Source organism: Pituophis catenifer, unplaced genomic scaffold (assembly GCF_029215685.1).
Source record: "Pituophis catenifer annectens isolate HBS135680 unplaced genomic scaffold, rPitCat1.0.hap2 SCAF_3, whole genome shotgun sequence".
Lineage (NCBI taxonomy): Eukaryota > Metazoa > Chordata > Lepidosauria > Squamata > Colubridae > Pituophis > Pituophis catenifer.
Window position 1 is genome coordinate 121,909,315 of NW_027256883.1, and position 10,360 is coordinate 121,919,674.

Here is a 10,360-nt window from a genome sequence, read left to right on the forward strand (position 1 = left end):
CCTGAAAGACTTCCTTTCTCTTGAAGAAGAGTGTATTTCAAACAGAAAGCTAATCAAGGATAAACCAAAAGAATTAAATAAAAGTTTCATGGAAATTCTAACATTCCAGGGATCCATTCAAAGGTGAATTTTCTTTGGAAATTGCTGGTGCTGACCTTAAGGAACAATTCATACAAAACAGGTGAGTTGACAGTCAATCTATACTGTCCTTTGATTTTAGTTGCACTAAAGTTGATATTCTGTTATATTAGTTGATATTCTGTTGGGAATTAAGAAAAATGAAGAAAAGCTTAACACATTTATGTATTAAAGATTAACGTATGACACCTGAGATAAAGACTCTCTGGATTTAACTTAAAATGAAGTCTCAAAATGAATTTCTGAGTTTCTAGTTGGAAGAACTGGGCTAAAAATTAACTAATTAGTTAGAAATTTGTTGGAAAACAACTAATCTTTCATTTAAAATAATCCTAGTTATGCCCACTATTCAAACGATCTTATGGTAACTTCGGTTCATAAAAGCAAGATAAATCCAAAGTAATTAAACCAAAGCAATAGAATGTGGTACTTAAGGAGAGAATGAATGCTAACTGGATACAGTTGAGTGGCAGCTATGAGGCATGTTGAAGTGGTATGATTAAATAGAGAGTGTGAATAAGAATTGAATCACAAAACAATTATATGTGGAAGGATGAATGAGTCAAGCAGGGGAATGTACACCCGTGTTTCAAAAACATGGCTATCATAACTGGGAAGGATCTCCTGCATCTTCCCATAATGCATGTCTTTCTGATGTAGGATCTCTTTTCACTTCCCAGATCTTAATATTTAGGTAGATGCCATACATATTAGTTGAGATTTGGGGCTCTAAATGTTTAACTCCCAAGGAATCATAAATTAGAAATCCAGCCATTAATCTATGGGCTATCAATGTAGTACTACTTTTAAGGGGTTAAGAGGACTTTGAAGGCTCTTTTTAACCCACTTTCCCAAAGCTGGCTGAAGTGTTTCCAGATGGCTAACTTTAGAATCACCATAGCCTTTGCTGAAGCTCCCCAACCTGGAAGACTTTTAGCATGTGCTAAGGGAGCTCCAGCCAAGGTGCCTCCAGGACTGCTCAAGCTGATAGACGTCTTTCAGTTGATCTCTCCAGCACACGCTCCAGCCTTTCTTCACATTACTCAGCCTGCAAATTTCTTCTGCATCCTGAATGTAATGTACATTTTAAGAATCTGGCTGGTGTTTCTCCTAATACTGTTATCAACCCACCCACCCACCCAACCTTCAATAGAGGCCCCACATTCTCTCTTTTCTTACAGCAGGATATATAGATACAACTTCCACAGACATTTACTCAGTAGAAATGTAATCTAGTATGACTAACTAGAAACACTACACAGATACAGACATACAAATACAAATAAAAATACAAAATGGATTATGAGATAAGATAAAATTACATTTTTATTTCTCTGTTGCTTTTATATTATTCATCTATAACATGGGCATTGAACTCGCCGCATCACGTTGCCATCACGTGACATATTATGACCTTTTTCCCTTCGTGGAGCAGGGGTGGGTGTGGCCTGCATGTGACGCATCTGGCCCACAGGCCCCCAGTTTGACACCCCTGAGCTATAATGACACTAGAATAAAAATATGTTTGAGTGTAAAATAATGTATGTGTATGTGTGTGTGTGTGTGTGTGTGTGTGTGTGTGTGTATACACACAAATACATACACTGGGAATAAACTATCTATGCTATATATATATATATATATATATTCCATATAGATGATGATATAGATATAGATATATACACTTAGATAATTATGATCATCCTTGGAGACAAAATACAAAACCAATAACATTTTTCAGTCCTGTAAATATTGTTACTGCAGTTCTTGGTATCTTGTAAAATAAATACAAATCAGATCTTTTGTTTCCAGTCAGAAGATTACAGACAAAGTCAAAGGAGATCTAAGGCAGTGAATAATTTTGCAGATTTGAACATATCATATCTTAAATTAGACTATTGATCCAAATAGACAAGAAATGTTGTCACTGACAATATTTCTCTAGCGTGTCTAGCAAATTCCTATTACCTGCTGCCAATCCCTTTAGCTGGAGATGATATAGCTGGGATCTTTTCTATATTCATCATCACTGGCTGTGTTGTGTCTTTTCCTTAAATAAGATTCAGAATGCTATTTGCATAATCTGTTAATTTCTGAGTTCCATTATAGTATAGAAAAGAGGCAGAGTTAATCACAGTGAATTCATATGCCATATCTATCTGTATCACACAAACATACACCCACCCACCAAAATTTAACTGCTGCAGATTGTTGAACTATTATAATTAATCCAGCTCATGTTTATAATCTGAAGCCTAGCTAATTACAAATAATGTTCTTGTATTAATAATGCAGAGGAAGCTGTTTCTATAACTCTACAAGTTTATTTGTTTTTGTTTTTTTTACTGGCCTCTGACAAGTCTCACCTCAAACCTCAACAACTAAAGGAGCGTTTTCTCTTTGTCTTCAACCCATCCACCCACCCTCCTTTTTGTCATCCTTATCTTTCTCTTCACATTTCTTGTTCTTCTTTTTGCCTTTAGCAAAAAGAAGCCTTTCCTGGCTTCTCCTTCAAGCATCTTCTATTGAGGTTCCTTTTTTCCCAATATCCAATAATTTTATTAGAGTTTACAAATTTGTATTTATAAATACAAAGATAGTGTCACTAATGCTAAGAAAAATATAAGAAGAAAAGAAAAAAAGTGCAATGGGATAGAAAAAAGAAAATATAAAGGAAAAGGTATATACTGTAAAATAGTGGCAACCCTCCTTCTTGGCAAAGATAAACAGCTTCAGTAATTTAATAACTTCTCTAATATTTCTAATTAAAAATACCTTCCTTTATATCATCTCATATCAATAATCAAATTATAAAAACTCATCACTCTGTTTTAATCAGCAAAAGTTAGTTAAGAACTTACAGAAATTGAAACATACCTCATGTATTTTAACCTTAGTCAAATAAATTAATTTTGTATTCCAACTTACCTCTTTCTCTAAGAAATAATGCAAAAGAATCTTTCCCCATTTATAAACAGATCATTAAAGCCTCATCATTCAGTCAAATGATCGGTCAAAAAGAAATTCCATTAATAACTACCAGAAACCACAACACACATATATTTGGTCCTCCGGTTGTGATTCAAGGTGTTGGTGACCACCTTTAGACTGCTCCATGGCTTAGCCCCTGGATACCTACGAGACCGCCTTCTGCCACTGAGAAGGCCAGTACGCTCCCACAGAGAGGGGCTCCTCGGGGTGCCGTCGGTCAAACAATGTCAAGTGGTGGCCCCTAGGGAGAGAGCTTTCTTTGTGGGAGCTCCTGCCCTCTGGAACAAGCTCCCCCTGGAGGATTCCGGATTTACGTACTTTCCGCCAGGCCCTCAAGACTTTTTTATTTCAACAAGCAGGGCTGGCCTAACCTCTCCAATTGTTTAATTTTAATTTGAATTTTAAAAGGGGTATTTTAATTGTTGGGCCAAAATTGTTTAATATATTTTTTAAAACTATTCTTAAATTTTTGTATTTTATGTGTTTACCTTTGGCTGTTCACTGCCCTGAGTCCTTCGGGAGAAGGGCGGTATATAAATTTAAATAAATAAAATAAATAAATAAACAAACAAACTCTGGTCAAACTTTATATTTCTTCCACCATAATGGATGCATGTTTGAAATTGTTTGATGTCTTAATTACTAAAGAAGATGCACAAATAATAAATCAAAAGTATTATTTTGAAAATCTTCTAACCCTGTATCTACAAGAGTGATGTATTAAACTACTGCAGTTATTTCTGAAAGGCTAAAAGAAAAGGCTAAGAAATAATTTTGTAGGACATTATTTGATGGGACTAACAGTCAAGGCTTTTAAAAATAAACCTCCTATTTAGTTTCTCCTATTTAGCTTCTTTAAAGCTGTGGTGACACAGTGGTTAGAACGCAGTACTGCAGGCTACTTCTGCTGACTGCTGGCTGCCAGCAGTTCAGCAGGTCGATTCCCACTAGCTCAAGGTTGACTCAGCCTTCCATTCTTCCGAGGTCGGTAAAATGAGGAACCAGATTGTTGAGGGCAAGATGCTTTCTCTGTAAACCACTTAGAGAGTGCTGTAAAGCACTGTGAAGTGGTATATAAGTCTAGGTACTATTGCTATTCTCTATCTCCTCAGTTACTGTTATTGTATATGGGAGTGGCCTTGGGACACAGAAGAAAGAGCCTCAGAGCAGGCAACCATCATACAAAAGGGAGTGGGAAGCATCTCAGAATGGACCTGCCCTTTTTGGAAAGTAAAAGTCAATGAGGGAAGAGATGCTTTCAGACTTGTAAGTTCTGTTACTGCAACATTAAAATAAAGGCTTGTGCTTCTGTCTGAACTGCTTCAAGAGGCTGACAATTCCAACCATTTCTTGTAAAACATACTGTATGTGAAACCTTTTATTCTCCTTTCCTTCCCCTACCCATATTTCACAATTCTTTTTCCAAGGAGGACTTAGAATCAAATTTCACATTCTCTTGGTAGACAGGGAAGGACAGGCATTTTGGAATTTGGCCATTTATGGATTTTCAATATAGAAGTATGGAAAAGGGAAGGACTCTAAGCCTGCAGACCTCTGGCTTTCCTTGAATACGGTTAACTTTCTTGATTAGCCATGAAATATTCATTCTACAGATTGTAAGAAAATTTGACACTTCAAAACATAGAACAGAACATTCTGAAACTCATTCATTTCTGTGGTGTTCCCAGCAGATAATTGCCACTCTTAAGCACGTGATGAATATGGCTTAAGAGAGAACTGAAAAACTATCAGAAAGATTCCTGGCTAATCTTAATAGATGAATTTTTCACTAAGAACAGAAGCCACTTAAAACAACAGCATGTATTCCCTATTAAAAAATATTCAATAAAGTAAGCCAATATGTTCTTCCATTTGGTCCTGCAAATTTCTGCTCATAGTTGGAATTGAGTACAAAATGAATTATTTAACCTTATAAAAGCTCTTTCTATTATGAAATCCAGCAATAGGCAAATGGTTTGTTTTGCCTGCTCATATAGAGAGACCTTTAGTGAAAGAGTGGTAGTGATGTGGAGCATTTCAACTCAAAACTCCCTCCCTCCCTCTCTCTCTCTCCCTCTCTCTCTCTCTCTCTCTCTCTCTCTCTCTCTCTCTCTCTCACACACACACACACACACACACACACACACACAGACACACACACACAGAGAGAGACACACAGACACACAGAGAGACACACACAGAGAGACAGAGACACAGAGAAAGACAGAGACAGACAACATTTAGATGAAAAGGTGAGGATGCCTAAATGCTTTCTTATTAAACAAGTGGATCACTATCTCAGTGGCTGCCATCAAAAATTGCTTTGGGAAAGGAAATTTAATGTAATTTACTTGAAATGGATTAAATACAATTGAATATTTAATGAAGCAGTGAAGAATTTTCAGGTTGATGTTTGCATGTTTACTTCCCGTGAATTTAAAGATTTCTCTGTTTTATCATTGGTTAATTTTTTATAAAAGTCATTGGGAATATATCTATAACTTGGATGAATCATATTTGATTCATCAGGAACTTCAGCAGGTGGTAGACTCTTGTCTTAAATGGTCAAGTCTTGTTCTCATGCAAAATCTTAACATGTTTTGACTTTAATTTTTATGGCTTAGCAGATGGATATAAAAAGTTAAGTTGCTTGAATGGCATGGCATGCAGATCCTCAACATAGATGCAACAGAACAACTCAGGCAACAGAAAACTGTTAATTGTTTTGTGTTTGACCTCAGGGGCAGGGTGGGTGTGTCCAGGCTGTGGGTGTCCAGCTTGACATCACTTGTGTCAGCATCTATGGTGGCTTGAGCACTCTGCCAGCGAAAACAGGCTCCCGAGCTCTGTTTTTGGCTGTGATGGCCTCCTGCCACCCTCTGCTAGTGAAAATAGAGTCGGGGCGGCCACCCAGGCCCCATTTTCAGCCACGACTGAAAACGGAGCTTCCCCCAAAGTCCCCCAAGCTCTGTTTTTGCTGGCAGAGGGTGGCAGGAGGCCGTCGTGGCCGACAATGGAACCTAGGAGGGTTGCACGTGGCCCTCCCGAGCTCCATTTTTGCTGGAAGAGGCATCATGAGCCGGTTCTTCACTGTTTCCAGGAAGCCCTGTGGGCCAAATCTAAACACTCTGTGGGGTGAATACATCCCACAGGCCTTGAGTTTGACATGTTTTAAGGTGAAAAAAACCTCACTTTTCCATGTAATGGATCCAGACCTCAGCTGAAGCATTATAATATAAGAGTAGAAGGCTACAATTAGGCATGTGGAGATCAGGAGAAATTCTGACCATGGCCATCCTTAGACTAATTTGTACATTTTGTCAGTAACTGTTAAATATTTTTTTAAAATAACTTTTATGTTGTTTATATGGATTTTCCTGAAGCTACTGAATCTAGACTACAAAACAGCAGATATCCAGTGCTCTGTGGGGACTGGTTTACTGAATGAAGGCAAATATACATATTCCTGGATCCAATCTGTGTCAGTAACCAAGATCAGAGGTTTTATTTTCCAAGCTTTTGGACTCATGCTGGAGCCCATCTTCAGAGAACTTCTCTCTAGCAGAGTGAGTGCTTTGGGCTGTTCTGTGTGTGGTATTTATATAGTGCCTGTTGAATGTGGCTTTTTAAATGCTGTTGTTTTCTTGTGCTGCCAAGCCCTTCCTTCCTAAGTACTTGATAAGCTGATCGTAAATCAGTATTCCTGTGGACTGACAAGAGGCCCATTTCCCAGGCTTCAATCACTTCCCTGGCTGTGCCTGCTTGTCCAACAATCTTAGTAGCTGCAAAAATGTATGTTCTTGTTCATTGCAGTGTGAGGCTACCAATCTGTTTGAGCTCTTCATCTGACCGCTTGCTTCTGTTCTTGAAATCTGGTGGTTAGTTTCCTTCCCACCTGTCCTACATAGTGTTGTAACCCGTCAGTGGCCTTGCAGATTGTAGCTGATTCCGACAATGAGGAGGCTGGTGTGGTGCTGTGCCAACAGCCTGTGCAGCTGCCGCTCGAGTCGGATAGTGAGGAGGCTAGAGAAGATGTGATGCCAGAGGCAGGGATTCAGCCAAGGCCTTCAGAACCTCCAGAAGCTCCTTTAAATGAAGAGGACGAAGAGGAGGAGCCTCTTCTCAATGCACGGGTGCGCAGAACTGCCAAAAGGCAGGAGTGGCTCCTCAGGAGGAGGTCTCCTCGAGAGTAAGGCTTGGGGCTAATTGGCCACTCCCTTAGCCTATTTAAGGAGGAACGCCAATTGCAGCAAGCTGTAGGGAACAACTTTAGTTCACTCTCCTCCGCGTCTGGATTCTCTGCAAAATTGCTTCTGGGCTTTCTGCCAACCCTAGTAGGACTGTGATTACCTTATCTTAGAATTCTTGTAGGCTGTTTGAAAGTTTATAAACAGCCTTTGGTTGAAAAAGACTGAGTTATTTGAGTAAAATAAGCTTTGTATAGATTTTGTGTGTGCTGCGTTCTTTGGGGTCCGTAGCTGGGGCAGAACACATAGTCACAGGGGCAATCCCTATGGACTGGTTTAAACCAGTTGTGGAGCCACCTTTTTTAGTCACACTAGATGCTGTTTTAGGACTTCTTTCCAGAGCACGATACCATAGTCTTTTGAGACTGAAGGATGCCAATGGAGTCACCTAATGGACATCCTATATAACCCACACTTAACTAGTTTATTCATCAAACTGTCATGGGGTACTTTGTGAAAATGTTCTGGAAATAATATATTTTAACTTGCATGGCAAAATGAAGTCTCATAAGGTTTTTTTTCTTGGCAAAACTAGGTTAATTTATAATAATCATTTGAGAGCGTTTCTAACCATGGTGCTTTTCTTTTCCCACGAGCTAATCAAACTAGCAAAGGACATGCCAAACTAACAAATCTAGCACAAATAAAACTTTTTTTTTAATGCAAATGATCTATGTACAGGTCTATGTAAAATATGGTTCACTGTGATAACCTGCATTCATCTGTTCTGCTGAGTAAAGGACACCACTGGAGTAAATGATCAGATTAGTCATGTCATTAATAAAGGTAGGGCATAGAAAGGCAATATTTGCTAGGATCTGAAATACTGCAGCATTCCCTAAAATCTCTATAATGCAGCTCACCAAGACAATTCCAGAGACTAGTCATTCGTGAACTACCAGCATACAGAAAGACCTGTAATTACATTTATGCTAATTTTGGTAATGCTGCAAATGAATAACAAATCATTGTGAGGGCTTCTAATTAGAAAAATATACATGGAAGTTGGCATGTGCCAATGTAATTTGCAGAAGAGAGGGAGGGAGGGAGGGGGGAGAGGGGGAGGGGGAGAGAGAGAAGAGAGGGAGGGAGGGAGGGAGGGAAGGAGAGAGAGAGAGAGAGAGAGAGAGAGAGAGAGAGAGAGAGAGAGAGAATGCCCTAGTTCTCTAGTTATATGATTTTTTAAAATTCAAGAATATCAATGTGATTGGGGAAAAGATGGACAGTATTTCTCTTGGCATCTTGCTGACTTTTTACAATTTTCTTTAGGAAAAAAGAAAAAAAACCCAAAAAGTGACATTTTCCCCACCTAATAGCAAAGAATAATTAGATTGCAGCATTAGATTTGTCTTATTATTTAATGTACCTTTAAAAAAGGAAAGAAAGTATATGTTATATCAGGATAATATACAGCATAATTCCGCTAATTCACTATAAATAGGTTTCTAGGTTCTTCCAAAATTACTCATCCAAATCTTAATTACCAAAAATGAAAGTATCCATAGTATTATATTCACTGAAGGAAGTAAAGATTATAATGTTAAAAAAAATGCTCAGTTTAATTTATACAATGGATGACTGGTCATTGGCTAAACAAATTACTTCTCCATGTGTATTTGGTCCAGTGAGACTACGGTAATTGAATTTTCCCTAATATGAGTTACTTCCTTGTAGACATGGCACAGAATCTCACATTCAGATCTACAGAGCCCTGAATCTCTGAAGCATAACATAATTGTACATAGTATACCTGTGTCTCCAAAGAGATCCAAGCTCCAAAGAGATCTAAGCTGTGTCTCCAAAGAGATCCAAGCTATGACTTCATTTTGTCCTTTGGGAGAAAGCCATATGTAGATCATAATGTAGGGAGAGCCACAGCTACTCAACTGCGCAGAAACATGCATGCTATATTTCAGCAGAAAAATGCGGAATTTGCAGGAAACTTTTTTTCTGCCCTTCCTAACTTTGTTTCTTGATGGACTAAAGAACTTTCAAGCAACCATTAAGAGTGCTGACTTAAATCAGTTTGCAATTTAATTTGAGTCACTCATGTTAAGGTGTGTCACAAGTATATCAAATGTTACATATATCAACATTCAATATTTCTTGTAGCAATCCATTATGATGTAAGTTGTAAGTTATGGTCAGAAGAGCTTGAAATAGGAGGAAAGATAGTTTCACTGCCTTCTTATTGGAATTTGAAAGAGATGATGATGATCATGATGTTGATCCAAAAGTCCCTTTAATTGTAATCCAAAATTAATCATAAATTATCATTATCACATTACTACCTTACCTTTCCAATACATATGCATCATCTGCCAGCATTAAAAAAAGAATAAAAGCATTTTAAAGAAAAATATAAAAAGCAAAAATGAATATAGATAGATGATAGATAGATGATAGATAGATAGATAGATAGATAGATAGATAGATAGATAGATAGATAGATGATAGATAGATACTAAGAATTTATATTAATATTTTATTTATTTATTTATTTTGTCAGATTTATATGCCGCCCTTCCCCCGTAGGACTCGGGGCGGCTCACAACAATAGAAAAACCTGACAATAAGTAAAAATTAAATAGTATTAAAACCAAATTAAAAATCCCCAAATACCCAAATTAAAATCCGTGGCAGATCAGGGAAGTTGGTGGAAGAGCCATGCCTTTAGGTCGGCACGGAAGGTGCAGAGGTCGGGGGCCGTCCAGAGCTCGGTGGGCAACCCTTCCAGAGGGTCGGTGCGGCCACAGAGAACGCCCTCATCCTGGGGACTGCCAGCCGACACTGTCTAGCTGAGGGGACCCGGAGGAGGGCAGCCCTATGTGAGCGCACTGGGTGGTGGGAGGCCAGTCGGAGGTGATCCTGCAAATACCCCATGCCCGTGCCATGAAGGGCTTTATAGGTGAGTACCAGCACCTTGAAGCGAATCCGGAGGACCACCGGCAGCCAGTGCAGCTCACACAATAGTGGTGGAATAT